General features: G+C 36.0%; 1 protein-coding gene across 2 annotated transcripts in view; it reads right to left on the bottom strand.

The window, feature by feature from the left end:
* LOC106067224 (probable G-protein coupled receptor 142) overlaps positions 1–3,936 on the bottom strand; it is a 165,406-nt gene extending 161,470 nt beyond the window's left edge. Inside the window, exons 1-2 of one of the 2 annotated variants that reach the window (XM_056018298.1) lie at positions 3,646–3,936; positions 3,447–3,500 (exon numbers count right to left, since the gene is read on the bottom strand). The gene's annotated coding sequence lies outside the window, so the exon portion shown is untranslated. Of the gene's footprint in view, positions 1–3,446 lie in introns of both variants that reach the window. The other variant, XM_056018297.1, reaches the window with a different exon arrangement.
* Positions 3,937–9,110: the final 5,174 nt, after the last annotated feature.

The following is a 9,110-nucleotide window of genomic DNA, read 5'->3' on the forward strand; positions in this document are numbered from 1 at the left end:
TAGCCCAAACAAAAGGTTATTTCATCCTGACATTCTAGATCTAAAGGATAGTGTATTGATACATTCGAGCTCCCAAAGGAGCTAACCTTTATTAAAAATGCTATACGACTAGATCTATGAGTTATTCTGTTGACATTTAAGTATAGCAGTAAACTATTTGAATTTGAGCAAAGTTACATAACATGGATTGATTGTTACCTACATTGTAGTCTAAATCACTGTCTCAGTGGTAAATAATCCATGTAAAGTTCCCCTTGCAGACCTAGTGATCTATGGGGCAGATGATGTAAAGGTCATCTGTTTCTACAGCCCACGGTTAACGAGGGTGTCATGCGGTCAGCACAACGACCAACCGCCTTTACTTTCCCCAAATTAATGTCAGGTACCCATTAGAGCTGGGTGGAGTCAGAGGCGCCCAAAAGATACCGAAAGTTAAAATCTCAGTGTTATGGAGTGTGTTTGTTTGTGTTTCTATGGTGACGGTGGGAAGAGGTTAGCGATTGGTTGTAAATGATGCAACATAGGGGGAATTGTCGTCACTTGGGTTAAGTTAAGGGAGACGACTCGAGAACGTGAGACTGAAAGGTTGTGTTTCTGTAGTGAGTTAGATTTTGTTAAAAGATATTATTACTACATTTATTTTATTTATCACAAGCTGATTTTGTTTATATTTTAAATAAATTTCTATTTAGTTTTGTTCGCAAAAAGAAGCTATTCAAGTTATTTAAAGTTTTATTAGTTAAGATATATTACGCCTACAACGGTTTAGTAGTCTACCAGCAGTTTGGTGCTACACTTTCACAACCAGTAAAACACCCAGTTTCAGTTTCACCAGGATTCGAACCCGGGACCCCCAGTTCGGAAGCCTAGCGCTTTACTACTCAGCCACCGCGACTCCATTAAACAATCCAGGGCTATTATTTTAAGTGTTATTTCTTTTTAAAAAATGCAAATAGAAAATAAATCATGTACTTTTATAAAATTCATTGTCTCGTCGTATTGGCTCTCTATGTCAGTATTGTCATTTAAGTTTAAGTTTTCAGTTTCTGTAAAATATATTTTATTACACTTTGTATTATTATCCAAATAATCTTGCAGCTTTTGGAAATGGCCTTGATCTACCTCACCGCTTCTCGTTCTCTTTCTCTCTCTCTCTCTCTCTCTCTCTCTCTCTCTCTCTCTCTCTCTCAATAACGCCAAACGTTTCCTCGCCTCTTCTTTCTCTAATGTCTCTTTTTCTCTCTCTTTCACTCTACTTTCTTTAATCTCCTTCTCTCTTTCATCCCTCTCTTTTTCCTTTCTCTCTCTTTCAAACTGCGACTCTCTCTCTTTTTCCCTCTCACGTTCTCTTGTCTCTCTCTTTTTCTCTTTCTCTCTCTTTATTTCCCTTTCTTTTTTTTTTAACCAAACCAATATCATTTTAAAAATCATCAAGTCAACAGTTTTCCATTTCTAATCAGAGAGATGAAAGAGTTAATTTTCAATGAACCAAGTTTGTTTTTACATTTCAAAAAGCAGGGCTACGCAACGTGTGTAAGCCATTTAGGCGCGAGAGGCTTTGATGAAAATTTATAAATAAAAAAAAAACTTTTACTAATTAACATTTTGTTTTCACTATACTATACCATAAATAGTATACATTCTAAGCACCTCTTCCCAACCACCAACCTGAAAAAAATTTATGAGAAATTTTGGGCTATTTCATGAACGTATACAGCGGACCATATGGATGGGTACCTGGTCATGAGGTCTGTGCTATGGACTTGTATCGATGGGGTCCAGGGTTCGAACCCTGCTCGCCGCAAATTCCTCTGCGGGAGGTTTGGGCTAGGATGAACTCATCTTCAATTCAGAGGGAACATCCGAAATCTGTCAAACATATCAACTGGGAAAGGTCAGATTCCTACCTGAGACCATGACATACCTCTCCCACCCCCATAAATTACTGGTGAGGAGCACAAAACGCACAGAGTGACATTCCTCCGCTTTCTTACTCTTTCTTTAGCAGCAGATATCTCAGACCCCGGGCTAGCCTTAGGGTTACTATCAATGTAATTAAGTAGTGTCATTCTTTTATTTTTCTTTAAAAAACTTTAAAAAAAACAATTACCGTAAAAATCCACCCAGATATCCCATTCTTTATCTGGCCGACCAACAGCTTTTTTTTTTTACCACAACTAATCTCAGGTACACATTAAAGTGGGGTGCCCGTAAAATCCCGAAATTAAAAATCCTACTCTTTACCGAGATTCGAACCTCCAGACCTCTCGATTCGGAATTCAAGCGCTTTACAACTCAGCCACCACATTATAACGTTAGTGTGATGGCAATAAATACACAACATATTTAAATCCCAGATTTATTGGACAAAGAAAAGACATAATTCTTTATAAAAAAAAAAATTCATTTGAACAAAAACACGCATAAGGTCTACAGACATAGATAGAATTTAAAAGGAATAATCAAATGAACATTTATAACGTGACGAGAACTTTTTTGCGCCAAAAAGGCGGCGCCAAAAAGGCTGAGCCAAAACGAACTGCTTCGAGTTCTTACAGTTTTTTTTAATTTTTTCCCTTACTTGTTCATCGGGCCTGTCTAAGGCCACTGCCACCTATGCGGCCGCAGTGGGCCCCGCACTTTCATAGGCCCCGCGCGATGCGAATTGTAGGTTTAAATTATTAAATTAAACCATTTTAAATTATTATTAAAAGGTTCCTGAGATTATTAAAATCTTCTGATGCAAATCTTAAAACAGACAAAATTGTCACTTCGATGTGTCATTCAATATGGAAAACGCCAATCCTACTCGCGATTTAAAAAAGGCATTGTCAGCTTTCATTTAATAAAAATGTAATAATACGCCGAATTTTAACCAAAACAAGAACTTCTAATACTTATTTACTTAGATAGCCACTAGCATACAGATATAGATCTAAATCTATCTCGACATCTTATATAAAAAAAAAAAAAAGCGATATTTTGCGAGTCGATAGTAAATCTAAAAGGCAGATCTGATGTTTACCAGTTTTATGTTCGAAAACTACTATCTACTGTAGATGGCTAGTAAAGTTAATTTAACAGTGATTTTGTACTTAATAAAGAATGAATAAAATGCAAAGACGAATTTATGTTCTAATACAAAAACTTAATTTTCACTTATTATCCTTATCAAAACCCAAATTAGGCCCCGCGAAATCCGTTTCGCATAGGGCCCCGCAACCTGTAGGACCGGCCCTGCTCGTTCATATGTTTAAATGTATGCTTGTTTTAAAAGAAATTAGAACATTAGATATTCACGCTACATCTCAAAAATATTCAAACATTGAAATTATAATTTAATGCTTAGCTAGTTAGCAGAAGCGAAGTGAGCAGTCTGGAGCCACTCATTAGTATTGGCTGAAATGAAGCAAGAAAGAAAAAAAATAATACGTAGGCCTACTTACATGCCACAGGTCACGTGATATTGTTCACAAATGTAATATTGGCAGGCGACAATCCTAGAGAAACGTAAGAAACCAAGGGAGATAATCAGAGAACAGAAACCTCCTTATGAGTATTTTCGTATATTCAATGCACAACTTTAATCTAAATATAAAAAGAAATATCCTATTCACTGTATATTCTATTTCATCATATGCACACCTGATATAGCCTAGGCCTATTCATATGATGTTAATTCACTATTTGTGCTATTTTATTATTATCCAAACTTTCAAAAGAAATATTTTTCCAAATGTGCTAAAAACGAATTGTTGAATTTTGTTACGAGATATCATAACGTACGTCCATTTTTAATTTTTTTTAAAATAAATATTCTTTAATTATTCAAATACACTCCTAAATGATTCAAGAATCGCGCGTGACTAGAAAATTTTTTACAATGGGTAAAACTAAGCGTACAGTAAAGCGAGTGCTCTTCCCCTTGTTACAGAACCATGCCAGTTCACGTGATATCTCGCCAGATCGCTGCTTGACTGCCGTCTCTTGTTCGTTGTGGGGGGAAGGGAGAGTGCGAGTGTGAAACAGGGACGTAGAACAGAAGATAGCCGTGGTCAACTCAAATCACGCTAGCGGTAGTTTTAATATGTGCTCTTTAAAACTATTCACTAATTGTCTAATTCCTGTATTTCAAGATACCTACTAAAAAAAAATAAGTAATTGATCAATTAACTGACCTTAAAAATTGCAGAATACCTCTTCATTTGAATTCTCATTAGCATGTTAGGGGCTCAGAAAACTAATCCTGTATCTGAGATGCATGGGTCTACCTATTGTGCAATGTGTGCATTACACGCAGGCGGCCAAATCCAGGGGGGCGGCCAAATCATTATTCCAAGGTTAACCTTTTTAAAACAATAAATTAAGTTTAATAAAAAAAAGAATTAGGCCTGCTTAAATATTTTCATGTTAAATTTAAATTCGAATTATTCCATCATCTTTGGAAAATTAAAAAAAAAAAACGATATTTATTTTGGAAACTTTATTTCAAAAAAAAAAAAATAGAACGGCGCGCAAGGGATTCCCACGGGGTTTTCGATAAGCGCCAACTTATATCTGGACTTGAATTTTCATAATTGTTTGTAATATTTGTTTTGAGTCGAATAGCCCTGTATGTAAATCTAGTTATTAAAAAGTGTATTATAAAAACATTTTCACTTTTTTTTTTTTAAGTTGAGAGTAGAATATTTTTGGGGGATTATAAAGTCTATATGTAGATCTACATTAAGTTCTTTTGTGTTTTGGTTTGAATACATTTTTAATTCTGTTCTTTTCGTTGTACAACGTGGTCAAATCAGTTAAAAATGGTCGAGTCTAGCTATTTTATAAATATGTAATTTAGATCTAGACTACTTTATATTGAAGTTTATTCGAGAATTTTTGGTTTCCCAGACCTATCAAGGCGGAAATCAGCAAGTCTGGGGCAGTCAAACAGAATATGAGGCACGGTTTCCTCTTCTTCCCTGAAGCGGGGGCACCGTGAATCGAAATTTGGCCATAGCCGTGAGAAATATGAGCCAACAGGACAGTGGCCCGTCCTGCACTGTGCTATAATAGCTTGCTCAGGCCTGGACTCCACGGGCATTTTGGAACTTGTCCCAGCACTCAAGCCACTTTTCCATTTCTGTTTTTTTTATTAATTATAGCTAGAGCATGATGAAAACTTACAGCCTGTTCGGTGGGTGGAATTTGCCCTAACTGGTGGGCCAAGGAGTATGCAATAGTGTTGCTAGTCACACCTATGTGACTCGGTACCCACTGCATTATTACAGGGGTGCCATAGCGCTGCTTTATGTTGTGTGAGGCCATGATGACAGTGTCGATATTGGGGGGCCATGGTCCAGGGCTTTGCAAAGCCTGTAGTACAGATTTTGAGTCAGTGACCACAACGATCTGTGTTGAGAGTCAATGACCTTTAAGGCTTCACAGACTGCCATGGTCTCCGCATCAAAACGGCAAACACTACCTCATGGTCCAAAGATTTTTACTGAGAAAGAGCCAAGAAAGTCGATGTAGGCTCCATAGCCTTCTCTTCCAGAATCTATCAATGCCGACCCATCAGTATATGCAAAAATAGCACTGGGCTTGAAGGCATTAATGGTCTCCAGTGCTAGAATTTGAACGTCGTTAGATGAACGACTTAGCTTAGTGGCATTAGGGTCTACTAGTTTCAAACGTATGTCTGGGGTCGTTGGGCGACACCAAGGTGGAAGGGGATGAAAACGTTGAGTGTTTTGTCGGTTGGTGGAGAGGCCAGCTTTATCAGATAGTCTAGTGGCATGATGCATAAAAGACTGCATCTGGATACGTCTTCTGCATCTCCTACCATCCACTAGTTTTCTAGCTGGGAGGTATTCATCCAGCCTTTTATACCGCTCAAAGCAGGTCAGTACTGACTTTTCGCTCCTAAGGTTTAACGTAATTTGGATAGAAAAGATAGAGAATCACGTGGCTCAATGTTGATTGTTTACCATTGGTGAATAAGGTCCATTTTAATATGAAGAAAACATTAAGACTTTCATTCTTTAATTGACTTTAAAACTTTTAAAAAAAAATATATGGGCAACTAACTAGCGGTAAGAAAGGAGATTTCATACGAAGATCAACTGTCACATTGTCAAAGTCTAGCTCAGTCATGTTTATTTAAATTGGAAGCTTACGTTTAGTTTAGCGTCTTTAGCATTGTTTAGCATATTGTGAGAATTTTCAATAGGGGTGTTTTGGGAACAGCAGGCTTATCTTGTTCGGGCCTCTCAATAAAGTATTCAGCTTTGGGCTGTATATCATGGGCTAATTTTACTAGTCCAAATTTTCAAGTTATTCTGTTGAGTCCGGTTCTAGGGAGAACAAGTAGGCCTATTCGTTGATCGTGTCTCGAAAATTGTAATAGGCATCGTTTTTCTATGAGAGCTCAGAGCTGGACCATTTTCAGTTTTATTCTGCTTTATAGTATTTTCTTCTTCTTTTTTCGAATAGAAAAAGATTCTATAACTGTCGATAGTTTTTTCATTCTCCCATAATTGGCCTGTATGTCAGCTTTCTAATAAATTATGAACAGTAACGTGAGAGAGCACTTTTCTACATATTATTAATGCAGAGTACAATAGTAAAAGGGAGACAACTAATTTGGTCAAATGTGTGAGCTAGTAAAGGGAAGAAACAAAATTTAAAAAGTTCAACGCAGAAACCAGCAATTAAGCCCTATAAGGTAAATGCATCTGTGTATCTCAACTTTAAAATTCGAAGTCTATATGACAGTACTTCTTTCCAGAAATTTATCATTAATTAGTTTGAAATGTTTGAGAAGTTAAAATAACTCAGTTAATGTTTAAATAAAAATCATAAAATGTAAGCTTTGTGTTGATAATAAAATAACCTTCTACTGAATAAAAAATTGATAACCATATGATTAAGTTTGAACAATTTCTGAACAATGTCCATTATCGTAGTCTTACAAACATGGAACTTTAGGTTTTGTCTTGTGTTTTTGGCAATGTAATCTTTTACTGAATTAAAAAATAAAATATTGATAATGTGTAGACATGTCTCTACTTTCTGACGTTGAATACTTTGTCATAGTAATGAAGTCCCCTTGGACACTTCAACTGTAAACAATATTAAAACATAAACATCCTTGAGAAGACTGCTGGTGGGGTAATATCATCTGTACCTTATGAGATCCATAGTCTGATTAGTGTGGATTTTTAGGAATGTGTACGACATTAAGTTTGATGGAAAGTGTCTGCAGGTGGAACATTGGACAGTCTAATTAACCAGGAATAATGAACAATTAATGAGTAACGTTTGCCTTGCTCTTTCGGAGGAGCAAATTATTTTTCAGTGTTTGTCTTGTGTTTCATGGCATTGTCATACTTTGTAAATACGTAATTAAAAAAAAAAAAAAAAAAAAAAAAAAAAGCTCTCGTGTTTATGTTTGTAGTGTTATCACATCGCCTTGAGCCTACATTGTGTTTGTTAACAGAGCTCTATAAATTATATATATATAAATTCCTCCATTCAGGTTGCAAATTCATGGGCACTGGGTGGGTGAGTGGTTAGGGTTCTCACGTTTTTCCTAGAAATTCGACATAATATATATCTTTGAGATAAGAAAGGCTAGCTAATTGGCCACCCTGGGAAAACTCTGGTTTGGCCTTCAAACTAGGCCTATGAAAAAAATAATTTAAATTTGGCCAGAGTTCTAGACAGTCCATGTCTTTAACATACATACGTCAGTGGGTGTTCCCGCAAGTATTGATTAAAAAGTTAAACAAATAATTACTTTCTGATACATCTGGATCACGGACTTCTATATATTTTGACTGGACGAGCCTATATTTCTTGATACTACACAAAGATAGCCTGAAACATGTTTTGTAAAGCAGTTATAAGAAGTAAAATTTTTAAACCTAGCCTATATAATATGCATGATATAAATTATGATAAAACTAATCAATAATGCCGTTCAATTTTTTAGATAGGGAGGCAATGACTTTAAAGATTAATTTTTCTATAATCTCCATGGAAACTAGAAGGAAATAAATTTTATATCAAAGATTTACGTGAATATATAGTTCTGTGATAAATAGCGCATTCTATTTAAAATCCCTGGAATGACATTGCATTATTTCTTAACTTTGAAAACTAAAGATCATTCGAATTCCAAGGTTCATATCATCATATGGCAGATTCCCTTACAGATTAAAAGTGTTACGTTACGTACCGGTACATAACGATGTAATCAGTTATGTAATAATTTGTCAGTTTCCAGTTTTAAATATATAGGTATGTGGTCTGGAGATGTTTAGGTCTATCTTGGTTGAATATTTACCAACCAGCAGGTGAATGCAAAGGTAATTTTAGACTACTGATGCTAGATGCATGAAAAAAAAAATCTTTTTTTCTTTACACCACTTTGTATGTCCCTAGCTGACCATGATCAGAAAAAAAAAGACTTTGATGTACGGTACCGGTACGGTATATTGATGGATGTAACAATTTTGTCGGTGTTCATTCCATGTCAGCTTGTTGTTAATGGTTTTACCGGTACCTAGATATTTATTTTCTTGCAATTGGACTACTTTTAGATTGTTGACTAATATTGCAGTCTTTACTAGCGGGTCTTACTGCTTTCTAAAATCCTTTAGTTTTCTGGACATTGGTAAAAAGTTGTTAATAGCTGAATGGAAGTCTCACGTCACTGAGGATGACCGTGCGGACATTAAGGTTGATAATGAGAATATCAACTGCTGGGCTTCGTTTGTATAGATGGTATAAAGTTCTACTGAAAGAAGGCACCCCTGCGACAATCTCTTTAGTACCAGTCACTGATATTTCCCATTGAGTGAGAATTGAAAACCCATGTTTGCATATATTTGCTAACATTCAAATCAGATTCCCTCGTGATGTGGTTGGATGGTGTTCAAAAGGCAGGTGAGAAGTACTATCAGCAGAGTGTAACAATCTACCAAGGGAAGTTATTCACGAATGCCCGATATGCATTGGAAGTTGTCTACCTTCATGTAAGTATTAACCCGATACAATATTCTTCGTAATCATCAATACCGGTACTCGGTAAATTTGTAGGCTACTTCTTTTTGATTATTTTG

Source organism: Biomphalaria glabrata, chromosome 1, assembly GCF_947242115.1.
Source record: "Biomphalaria glabrata chromosome 1, xgBioGlab47.1, whole genome shotgun sequence".
NCBI lineage: Eukaryota > Metazoa > Mollusca > Gastropoda > Planorbidae > Biomphalaria > Biomphalaria glabrata.